Consider the following 12,246-nt stretch of genomic DNA (forward strand, 5'->3'; position numbering starts at 1 on the left):
TATACAGTTAAGGTAAATAGTACAATTTTTAGTTACTGACAGGTCTTTTCATCCTTCCTTGTGTACAACTGGCCTTAGCACTTTACATCCTCAATAATCTTCCTTACCTGAATTTAAATCAAGCTGTTTGAACTGTGTTAATAGTTACTCTTTAATTGAATGAGAGGGTGTTCCCACCCTTACTATTGAATTCTGTTAGTCTGTAACATACATGGCAAAAACATTAGTATAAGTTCAAACTTATTAACAGGCTGTGTTAAGAACATCACTGTAAATTAGTTGTTTGGAACCTGAAGTTTATTTTCCCATGGAAATAGTGGTTAAGTTCCCAGAGGGTCTACAAAAGCTTGCTTGATTAGGAATGTAGCATAAATGAACAGTTACATTTGTGTTGACTTTTGCCGATTATACTGAGGACTCTGTGGATTTCCCTTCTTACTACAGTGTTTTGGCTAACCAGTACTTTTCGGACACAGTTCTTTCATTATAAATTATAGAAAAGGGTGACTGTAACTTAATAATTCTACCCAAATCTAGTCTTTGATACTGCTTTAGGGTGTTTCTTTTTACTAATAATCATTACTTAAAACATGACTTCAGTGGAGAGTTGTTTTCCTTTGTCCAAGGTCAGGAGTCAGAGAATGGCCCAGGAATGCTTATAGCCTTGGTTATGTCCTCACATTATCCGCATGCACCCTGATTAGTAAGGCAGTGAAATGGCATCAGGGATACATCTTGCCTCTGCTGTTGCCAGTGACATCTGGTTCCTGAATACCTTTTGGCCCTTGTGGGATTTAAATAAACACTTTCCTGGTTTCTGGCTTAGCATCAGGTCATAGTTCCCAGGTCTCAATGTTGTGTTAGAATTTGGAGATAAATTACCTGATCATGTCTACTTTAACTATAGTTTAATCTATATTACAGAAATTTCATACTCAAATAATCCAAAGCTCTGATGTAGACATCTGCTTGTCTCAAGAACATTTTCTTGCAAGTCATACTAACAAAATAAAACCAAAATCTTTTGTTTTAGGTAGAAACATCACCCACAAATGTTTCCAAAACAGAAATACTTAATGTGAAAAAATGTGTCTATGGCCATCATAGTGGTTTTGAAAACTTGAAGGCTCTCTACACACCCCACACCTCTACCTTTTCACCTCCTTGGGAGTTTTTACATTAGCTAGGGATTCTTGGTATAACTTCAGAGTCTGCCTATAGAAATGTTAGAGAAAACATTTGTATGACTACGTAAGGTTTATATCCACATCCTTACTCCTCCAAACACTTCCCTAAGTTTGTAAATACCTGGTCTGCTATCGTGTCTTTTTAAATACTTGGTGATTCTGTCAGCAAACATCTGCCAATAAAGGCATGGATTTATTGCTTAAGGACATCTAATATATTAAACATGTATAAATCTTTCACTTTAAATCAACCGGTCTATGACTGAGATCTTTTAAGGATATAGGTGATACTTTCTTAATAACTTCAGCATAGTGTTCACAATAAGGTGGTTATTTTTACAAAATTAAAATCATTAATACCAAAAGGCACATCAATTAAAGATTCTAAAAATAGTAAAAATATTAAGACTAGCTTTCCTATTTCAACTAAAAGCCAAATAAGCTACTTGTGAATTAAGGCATAATAACATAAAAAAGTAAAAACCACTACTGCTTCAAGTACAACATAGGTAAAACTTTGGCACTCATGGCTACAAGTCACTGTCATCCATTAACTAGATCTTTAAAAAAATAGCGTTGTTTTACAATTGCAGGTAACATTTCTAATTATGCTAGTGCTTTATAACATATACTGTTCATTTTCAGGACCAGGAAGGAAGTCTTAATCACAGTGCATTTCAATCGACAAATACATATTTTTGCATTCCTCAAAACAATGGGTATACTTAGGTACTAGACCTCATAAAGGTGAAATAAGCCACTAATAGATAAAAAGGGGTCCAACTCCTGGCTTTGCAGTTTGTTTTTGGTAAAGAGTATATGGTAGGAACACAGCATTTCCAGATATAGATCTCAGAAACTCTAGAGCAAAATTTGGCATCTTATTGGAAAGCTTTAGGGCCAAAGTCTATACTCCCTGAAAGAAAATGACAGACAGTGATCCCAATTTTGTTTAATAGAAGAAGAAAAATAGGAGATAGAAGACGGAGGAGGAGGAAAGAAAAACAACAATAACATTTTGAGCTCTTGGGGGAATTAAATGAGAGCGCATATAAAAAAGCATCCAGCAAGGTTAACAAGATGCTTTAAGTGTTCCAAAATGTTAGTCAGGTTTGAGTGTGGAAAATTTTAGTGGGCAAAATAGGGTTATTTAATTATATCCCTAATTTTGTTAGCACCTGCAACTTCTAGGAATTAGAAATAGCCCCTGAGTTCTGGTATCAACTAAAATAAACACTGACCAATGAAATTCACCAATGTTGCAAATGTAGCAGGATTTCTTTCTTGGTTGGGCTGTAATTCCCCAAGTTTGGGCTATTTAGTTCAGCTGGTGATAAACAGCATGGACTATAGCAGTGTACAAGTCAAGCTTTATAAAGAAAAGACATTGATGCTAAGATTATGCACCATATCCCTATCCCCGGATAGACATCATGCAAACAAGTTTGTTGGTCACAAGAGGGATTGCATAAAAGAGTGCAGTCAGCTTAAAGCAAACATCTTAACTTCTTGAAAAATTCAAAGCATAACTACAAAGCCTTGTCATATAAAAGGAACAAGTTGTTCAAAAACATGTTTTCAAGTCCACTAGAGTTCTACATTAAGGGAACTAATTTCCCTATGACCAGCGTGTTTGATCTTGAAATGTTAAAAAAAAAAAAGGTAAATACAACACAACTGCACAACTGAGGTTTACAAGATGATAAGAATCAGTTAATTGCTTTCGATTTTTCTAACAAAGGGAAAACAAAACACAACACAAAGAAAACCTAGATTATTCAGCTACTGTATTCAAATTCAGATGATAGAGTTGGGGGTATGAAACTAATAACTGATATATGCATTACCTGAACTCACTTCAACATTATGGAATTTCTAAATTTGGAAGCTCAAAAACAAATATTTTAAGTTGAGTATCCATTATTTCTAAATGCTGTCTTTGCAATAAATATTTTTAAATGAAAGAAAGTAAGTAATTCTAATCCAAGGCACTACTGTAATAAATTCATTCACCATTAGCCAACATGTGTGAGGAAAAATAACTTTTAGAACAAGATTCATCTGTCCCTGTAGAACATACAAAAATATCATCTGGTCATTTTCTAGAATTCTTCTTTATTCACAAAAAATAACAGTATCTCTGAAATTTATTTTCCTCCCATAACAGTTCCACTGAAATTTTTGCAAGTAGGCAGTAGCCTTCTCTTACCTCTGTGTTACCTCAGTATTGTGTGGCTTTGGTCCTATTTATCCACTAAATTTTGTTCATTTAAAAAAGCAGATTCATGACATCCGTTGTAATATGTTAAAAGTAATTTATACTGCCTGGCGGCACACTGGAAGTTCTGAAGCTTCAACTCTTAACAAAAATAGGCACAGTTTTCAATTCTATGACACAGAAAGGATAGCAACATGTATAATGCGCCAAAAATCTTAACCTTACAGAATCTAAATAAAACTTTAAAAATTAATTGCCAGGATGTAACTCTTAATTAGCAATTTTACTTAAAGGAAATCTAAAACTGTCTTTAAAATCATTTCCAATTTTACAGTAACGTTTCTTCACAGGCAGACCATAACAGAATTAAGATTATTTCCAGAAATGTGGTCATTTATACTCGTATTTAACCCCCCAGTGATATTGCCTTTATTTGCACTCTGAAAAATAAACAGCTGTATCATGCCTTTCTGGATGATCACTAGGTTTTATTTACATTGCTTTGACAAAAGGAGACAAAAGACATCCCTTTACAATTGTCTTTCAGCAATGTTCTGAGGGGAGTATGTAACACCAATTTTTATACGTAAATAAACAAATAAACACATTACAAAAGCATACAACAGAGATAAAGTGGCTATGCAGTCTCTTCAAGTACAATTTATACACGGACCACCAGACACAGAACTTAGATTTCAATGGAGAAAAATCATTATCAGCCTGAAAAAAAAATTAAAATACCACTGTCACTAACATGGAGAACATGAAATAGAAAATAGAAAACAATAATCACCGGAAAACCTGTGTCTCGTAAAGATTTCTTCCCATCAGAAGATGCAGAAACATTTTCCCCCTGGTGCAAATGAAAACGTTTCTTAAGGACCCCCAGTTTCTTCCCTGCGTTTTCCCCCAGGAGCCGGTGTGGACTTTTTCTCAGAGATGAGAAGCAGAAATTTGTACTTTATCGGGAGCGGGTGCACTTTTCCCCCTTGCCCCCCTTTCCTCTGCCTCCAAGATGGTAGGAAAGTTGTCGTTTCGGAGGGCAGAGGAGCGGCTCTCTGGTGTTATGTCCTCGCAGTGCCTGTAGTGGTGCTGTAGGAGGCTGCCGCCTCTTCTTGTGCAGCCCCGGCAGCCCTGCCTTCTTGGCTGGAGAGTATATTCAGGGATTTCCCCTTAATAATCACCGACCCTGGGAGCACTTTTTAGTTTCCAAAATAAAAATATGATCCTCACCCCTCTTGCTGGACAGGGAAAGGCTCTCTCCGGAGCCCAGGGGGAGCAGTAGCGGCGGCAGCCGAGATTCCTAGTCCGTCGCCAGCGCCTCTCACTCTGATCTGTCAGCCCAGCCGAGGGAAAAGGGGGGAAGGAGAAAAAAAAAAAGCAGCTGAAAGGTAAGCAGAGGCGGCCCCAGGCCCGGCCCACATCCCCGGGCTCCCGTAGGGAGGCGGGCAGGGCCGCGCAGGCAGGGCGGGCGGCGAGCGCGCTTACGTGAGGCCGGGGATTCGCCGGCCCGCGCCAGGCCCAGGACAGAGAATGAAAGGGTGAGAGGGGACGGCGCCGGGGCGGCTTGGGCTGGGGGCCTGAGGGCCCGAGGCGCCCGCGGACGAAGACGGCGGGCGGCCGGAGCAGGGCGAGCGGCGCGGCCTTCGCGGGCCGGGACGGGGGGTGGGGAGCGCCGGTTAGGCCTCGGCCGGCGGGTCCCAGGGCGGCCGCGCCCTGCTCCCGCACCGCGGGCCTCCCCGCGCCCCTGGCGTCCCCCGGGGACCCTGGGCGGGACGGCGGTGCAGTTGGGCCGAGTGCTGCGGCGGCCGGAAGGCTCTCCCGCAGGGTGGCAGGCCCGTGCTCGGGAGCCGGGGCTTCAGGGCCTAGGAGTGGGGATTGGGCGCCGACCCACCCCTTCCCTCGGTCTCCTGCAACCGCCCCCCCAACCCCAATTCCGGTAATAGTTGCATTTATTTATCCCCCTCCTCTGCGCTGCGGGCGTCCAGGCCGGGGCGGGGCGGGCGGCCTGGCGGGCGTGGGGTGGGGTGGAGGGGCGGTGAGAGTCAGGTGCAGCCGCGGCCCGGAAAGTTTCCTTTTAGGCCCGATTTGGGGACTGCCCTCCCTTCGGGGAGTTCTGGTCCCAGCGCTCGCGACCCCCGAGGGCGAGGGGGAGAGCCTCGGCTATTTTGAAACTCTTTGCCAGTTTCCGTCCATTGAAGGTACTCCGCCCCTGCACCCCTCGCCCGCGCCCCACCCCATTCCCCCGCGAGCCCTTCCAGGGCTGCGAACTCCAGCCCTTTCCCTTCGAGCCCCCAGGTTGGGGAGACGGCCTTCTCTTTCCGTTTGGAAAACTTTTCCAGGGATTTTTCTTAGCTGACTAGTTAGTAACTGAGCTTTTTGCTATGGGAAAGGTGGAGGTAAATTCAGGTGGTATTTCTACCGGGCAGGTTTTCTAATCGCCTTTTTTATTAGCCCTTTCCCCAGAAACGGGGGGTGTTTCCAGATTTAGCACCCACCCTCCTCCTCATCCCGGACTCTCGTGGGTCTCGAGCCCCCTTTTCTGGAGAAGCCCCTGCAGAGGGAAAAGATGTGGGGAGCGGTGAGGAGACTGTCAGTGAGAGGGAGCAGAATGTCTGGAGCAGTCCCCAGATGTAGGAGTTTCCGGTCCTATTTGGTCACCGTCCGGTGAAATAAACACATGAATTGAACCCAAGGGGGAGATCCCGGTTGTCAGAATGCTTGGAAGCATTAAACGGGAGGGAGGGAGAAGGGGTGGGCAGGGCAGTTCCTGGAACGAGGTCTACGGTTTAAGGATCAGTAGTTATTTATTCTGATAACTATTTGGATTTATGCGATCCTCTTGTATTCGACCCTAGAAATAGAAAAGTGGGGATTTTAAGGGAACTAGTTATTGCTACAACTCGGAAGGGGCTGTGGAAGAGCCCTCAGGGAACTGAACATAGCTGACACAGTGTGGTTTTGGTATGTTTTTTTTTTTTTGTCCCCCTACGTTTAAACGGATTCAGTTTTAGCAGAATTTGGTGCCATGAGTTTTGAAAGTAAAAAAAAAAAAGACGTTGAAAACTTTAATTTCCAAATCTAGATTTCCTGGTTTTCAGAAATGGGATGTTTCCTGTGGCTACAACTTAACCTCCTTCTGGTTGTTCTTTCGTATGGAAGTTGAAATGTTAATGTACCCTGCCCCCAGCTAACAGCCCCCGGTGTGAGCCTGTTGGGAGTGGTTATTTTTTCGCTTTACATTTCTTCTTTTTTCCCTCTTTTTAGTGGACGTAGGGCAGTATATTGTGTTTGTGGGTCCTGCCTGATAGCAGGCTGTAGTTGGCTGACAGAGGTGCTCCACGTTCCTGACCACTCAGCCCCCAGAGCACTATTACCCAGGGAAAAGCTGGCACTTGCAGAAGTATGGATAACCCAGGATTTGGTCATGCTGACTTCTGTCAGGCGTGGAAGTGAGACTCCTTGACTCCTGTGATTCGTACTAAGGGTGTTTTTCTTTTCCTTTTGTCTGCCTCAAATAAAACTCCTCCTGTTTCTTGGCAATGATAGATACCAGCCATTTAGCATTTTATTTAAGAAAAGCTAGGTATTTGAGATTGTGTGGATTTCATACAAATAAGCAAATTACATTAATCGTTTATTAATTAAAATTGCTTATTGACTTGGACTTATACTTGTATACCCCAAATTGTTACTTCTGTTATCGCTTGTCCTTATTTTTAGAGCTACTTGATGAAAAAAAATAATGAGTCTCTGAGAGCATTGTAAGGTTAAAAGAATCTGTCTCATAATTTGATGTAAAATTTTAAGGTATACTGTCGACTTCACATTCCTAACCTTTCAAATACTGTAAAGTTTTGTACTTTTTTCCCACCCTGTCCCAAGCATATATTAATTTCCTAATGTAATTGCTCCATGGGCTACTTTATTCTTGAAGTAATGGTGGGTTTGATATTTTAAAAGTTACATTTTATCGAAACTAGTAAGTTTCAGGGCAAATATTTTAGATTACTAAGGCAGTATACTTTTTCATTATTAAGTGTTTAATTTCAAAAGTGGGTGTGGATTTTAATTTATAAGCCTAATATAATTAAGTTTTCTTTCCTCTGAAAGATTAAGAAAATATGTATATCCCATCCCAATTTTTTCTCAGCAAATCGTGTTACTGTTTTAGAGAAATAACAGTTTAGATGATTAAAAAATTTCTGACAGCACCCAAAATTAAACATGTCTTTAAAAAATAACTCATGTTCTCCCATGGGTAAGCAGCTGTCACTATCCAGGTTTGAAACAGTAGTTAATGGATAATGAGAGGTCATTTCTATCTGAAAACAGCAAAATTCTCAGACCTTCCCTCCCCATACACACCTGGTAACTTGTAAACAATAGACGAATAGGTGAGACTGGCTTGGAGGCAGCAAATTGTCCCCCCAAAGCAGATAATCTACTGCATTTACTAAGAAGTTGTATTTTATTTATGCTAATTTAACCCTGTGCTTTGCAAAACAAACAGCAATGGAGTCTTCTTCCACTCCATCAGGTACAAGTTAGTCCCAGAGTTCTGACTGTAATGGCTGATTTCAGACAATGCTGGCTATTTTGAGACACTTGCAGAGATAACTCTTTGACTAAAGCTTAAAGTTAAACCTTAGGCCTTGCTCTTTTCCTTCCTCGCACTTAAGATGCCAGGCTATTTGGTTCTGATTCTTTCAGAATGTGATTTATTTTTTTAAGATACCGTTTTGGTTGGTTAAAGTTTATTGAAGCATGGTATCCTGCAGTCAGGCACATTTGGACTGGGCTTTGGGTTCTGACCCCAGCTCTTCCTACTGGGTGGTTACTTTATCACTTTCTTTGGTTTCCTTATCTGTAAAATGTAAATAACAGTTTCTGATGTAGGGGTTAGATAAGATAGCCTGTGTGCTTGGCTCTTGGTAGGTGCTCATTAAATATTAATTCCCTAGCCCACCTTACTTTTCTGTTAGCTCCATCTAAATGCCATTTCTCTTATTTGCATGTCTGCATTTTTCTGACTAAAAGTGATATATGCTCATATTCATCCCACTCAGACCTACTTATTATGCTCAGGAGATAACCACTGTTAACATTTTGCTGTATTTTCTTCTTTTTTGTGTGATTGTGTGTCCATACAATAAACACAATCTTTGGATTTTCCATTTAACAATGCTGTGTAGTTTTGTGCTGGTTAAAAGCTTGGGCTCTGGAGTCAAACTCCTCCAATCCTTCTTATGTGACTTAGACAAATTAAGGCTCAGTTTTAAAGAGGGTGGTGATAATACCTTCTTCATAGGGTTGCTGTGATGATTAAATGAGGACTTGCTCATAAAGCCTTTAGAAATGGCACCTCATGCCTGCCCTTTATATTTTCCTCTAAAGATTTTTAATAGTTTGGATATGAAACTTTTTTGGTGTGAATGAATTCTTGATTCAGTATATGTTAATAGAACTAAGAAGTATTTGAGTGCAGACAGAATATTAGAGTTATGTTCATGGGGCAAATATTGTAATGCCAGGAAAAAATTAGCAGTATATTCAAAGAAAAATTTCAGCAGCTTGATGTCTAGCCTCTGCTGGTGAAACCTGTGACTTGGCAAATAGAAAAGTTAGCACACCAGTGGGCAAAGGAGCTGGTTTATTTCTAGCTCCTCATTTTAAACTCTGGAATTTACCTGGGGGCGGGGTGTGTCTGTGTGTGTGTGTGTGCGCGCGCGCGCGCGCGCGTGGTTGGGGGGGTTGTTGCTGGGCTTTTGAAGATGCTGAGTACTCTGGATTTGGTGGGCTCACCTGGGAAGGGTGGGGTATTTGCCTGAGGCGTGGTAGGAGTTGCTGAAACTAGTGCTGTTTTCATTCATTTAACAGGTTAGCTTCCTTGGAGTAACTGTTGGCCTCTCCATACAGAGACACCTTCTCTGCCCTTGAGGTTTTGGTCTAATAGGGAAGGAAAACAAAACTGAATTTTACTACAGTGAATGCTACAGGATAGATTAGCCTGGAGGAAGGAAACCTATTTATTCCAGCCTAGGGGTAAGCCTGAAAGTGAGGATTGTACAGGTTTCTGGGCTTTTAGGGTTTCTTCCCTAAATGAATGGGAGGAGTTAGAAAAGCATTCCTGGAGGTAGGACCTTCAAGTATGAATAAATGCCTACGGACAAAAGAGTATTCTGTATTGCAAATGGTAGGAATTTGGGGAACAGGAATAAACAGTGGGTGACGGAGAGGTCAGTCTGGTCAGGTCTAAGGAGTTTGTATGTTAGGCTAAGGAGTTGTTGGATTCCTTTTACATTTATAAGCAGACCTTAAAGGCCTTTGGCCAGATAAACCGTTTGCGTTTTAGAGGATTTGAGTTGTACAAAGTGGCATCAAGGAGGGAAAGGCTGGAGTTAGACCAGTGAGACAGCTGCTGAGAAGCGATGGAGAGTTTGAGCTGAGGTGTGGCAGTGGCAGTGGAAGAAGTGAGTGGAGAGGCTGGTCGCAGAGGTGAGGTGAGGTGGGCTGCGCAGGCGGACTGCAGGTAGGTTTGGCACTCATCCTCGTACGGAACACAGTTGAAGTTGTACAAGTTGGAAGTTTTGACTGAGTTAGTGGTTGTAAGTCTTTTTTGAGAATCTGATGAACTTTATGGACTGTTCTCCAGAGAAATGCATTTATGTACATTCACAATTTCTGTACATTTGGTTTAAAACCTGGGATAGTGACCTGTAGTCTAGGGGTGGATACAGAAACTAAGATGAAAGTCTGTAGAAATGTTTTTGACCCGCACTTTTTGTGTGTTTGTGTGTGGTTTTATCACTGCCATTTCATAGATGAGGAAACAGGTTTGTAAAGTAACTTGCTCAAGGTCACACATCTTGTATTTTAACAGTTTAAAGGAACTGCTGACTTAAAAAAAAAATTGGGAGATTTTGTGGGAAAATCTGGATTTTTATCTTCCCTTGAAAAATTGGAAGATATGGAAACTCTGGGTCTGCTTCCTTCTACCCCGACAATAACTTGCTGGAACCCGGTTTGAGTCAGCCTCCTTTAGGTGAGCAGTTTGCCAAAGTCTGTCCCCCGCCCACCCGTAAGGCCCTGTAGGCATTTTGTCTTACATGCCTATAAAATAAGATTAGAGAATCTTGGGGGTCACACTGGCGTTTAAGTGTGGGGGGTTAAGAGAAAGGATACCACTGATGGGAAAGCCCGAAGTAAGAGATTTTCAAGGAGAAAGTGGTCAACAGTGTCACATGCTGCAGAAGGGTCAAGTAAGATAAGGATGGAAATGTGTATGTGGAATTCAGCCACAAAAAGGCCATTAGTTTCAGGTTCTTAGAGGAAAGAATTTTGAGGACTATGGCTACAACTTACTTTGTTTCTTCTTCTTGTCCTGCACTATAGGGTTTCTGTAGCAATTGAGGGTGACTGTGGCATGGATGAGAACTCAGCCTTTGTTGTAAAGAATCATTAACTGGAGCTAAGGAACGCTATAACCAAATTAGATACTGCTCATTCTGCTAGCATTTTCCATGACAAGAACATCAGTATTTAAATACTCTGTAGATTGTGGAAAATATTTTTAATATTAGATTTTTAATATGGATATAGGAAACAATTCTTAATGGATTTTGTTACCCTAGTCCCAAGAAGGTGGGAGGGCCTGACTTAATGGAGAATTATACTCTTACCATTCAGAAAACCATCAGCAGCCGGAGAGTGCATTTAGCCCTGCAGATTCTAGATTAAAGTGATAATACCAATAAACTACTACTTGCTGCTTCCAATAGTAGTTAAGATTAAGTGATTACTATGTGCTGGGTACAATGCTTAGCATGGTTCATGAAATACCTAATTTAATTCTTCTAAAAGGTCTCAGTGAGGTTCCTACTATTGAAGTCCTCTCTTTACATATGAGAAAACTGAAACCCAAATAACTTGCCCAAGATCATAACACTTAGTAGTTAGCAGGACCAGATTTGGGCACCATCTCTGATACCCACTAGAGCCAATGATGCTCCCAACTGCTGCATAAACCAACCATCCTTACTTTTTAAAACAAATCAGGTAAGGAACTCAGCTAGTGTAAGGCCATTTCAACTTAAATTCATAATGAAAACTTGTACAATGCTGTTTGAGCACAGTATTTGGCACAAAATAGATTCAGTAAGCAATTACTAGATTTGTTTTTAAATATTCTAGTTTGAACTTTATGCTGATTATTGACAGTTTTTGGGTAATAGGCAATTTTTCTCACTGATCTTTCTCTTTGAATCACATCAGTTGATAGATTTTCTTGAATCACATCAGTTGATAGATTTTCATCATATCTGAGTTTAATTTTACTATTCTCACATCAATGTGTGAGATGTTAGTTTTTTTAATCAATATATTTCATCTGTTTAGCATCTTACTACATTTTTGTGATCCGTGAAGATGAGTTAAAATCCATTTCAGAAAAAGCTTATGGTGGTGGGGGGTGCTTTCTTAGGCTTTAAAGTATATGACTAGGATAAGTAAATATTCTTTTCATTTGTATTAAATATGCTAGCTATAAATATATATTAAATAAGTGTATTTAAGTTCATGTTGGATTAAAAAAATTGTAAGGTACGTTGTAGGTGTAGGTTCTTAAAAAGGGGTAGAAATATAAAATTACAGAAGGCAATTAGGGAAAAATGCCATGGCAGTGAAATGAACATGCTTCTGAAACATGAGACTCAAAAGAACAGTAATGACATACAGTGATTCCACATGGAGGTGATAAAGTGGCAGTCCCAAGGAGAATAATGTTCATATTTTTGTCAAATTGGTTCATGGTTGCCTTTGGAATACTCAATGGCCCATAGG

At 40.9% G+C, this 12,246-nt stretch overlaps 1 protein-coding gene across 8 annotated transcripts in view; it reads left to right on the forward strand.

Annotated features, from left to right (window-relative positions):
• The first annotated feature begins 4,656 nt into the window (after positions 1-4,656).
• The window catches only part of INO80D (INO80 complex subunit D), a 75,901-nt gene continuing 68,311 nt past the window's right edge, over positions 4,657-12,246 (forward strand). For 4 of the 8 annotated variants that reach the window (XM_036927947.2, XM_036927954.2, XM_057503654.1 and 1 more), the window contains exon 1: positions 5,276-5,606. The gene's annotated coding sequence lies outside the window, so the exon portion shown is untranslated. Of the gene's footprint in view, positions 4,797-5,275; positions 5,607-9,187; positions 11,464-12,246 lie in introns of those variants that run through there. The other 4 variants (XM_036927949.2, XM_057503655.1, XM_036927952.2 and 1 more) reach the window with 3 other exon arrangements.

Source organism: Manis pentadactyla, chromosome 6 (genome assembly GCF_030020395.1).
Source record: "Manis pentadactyla isolate mManPen7 chromosome 6, mManPen7.hap1, whole genome shotgun sequence".
Lineage (NCBI taxonomy): Eukaryota > Metazoa > Chordata > Mammalia > Pholidota > Manidae > Manis > Manis pentadactyla.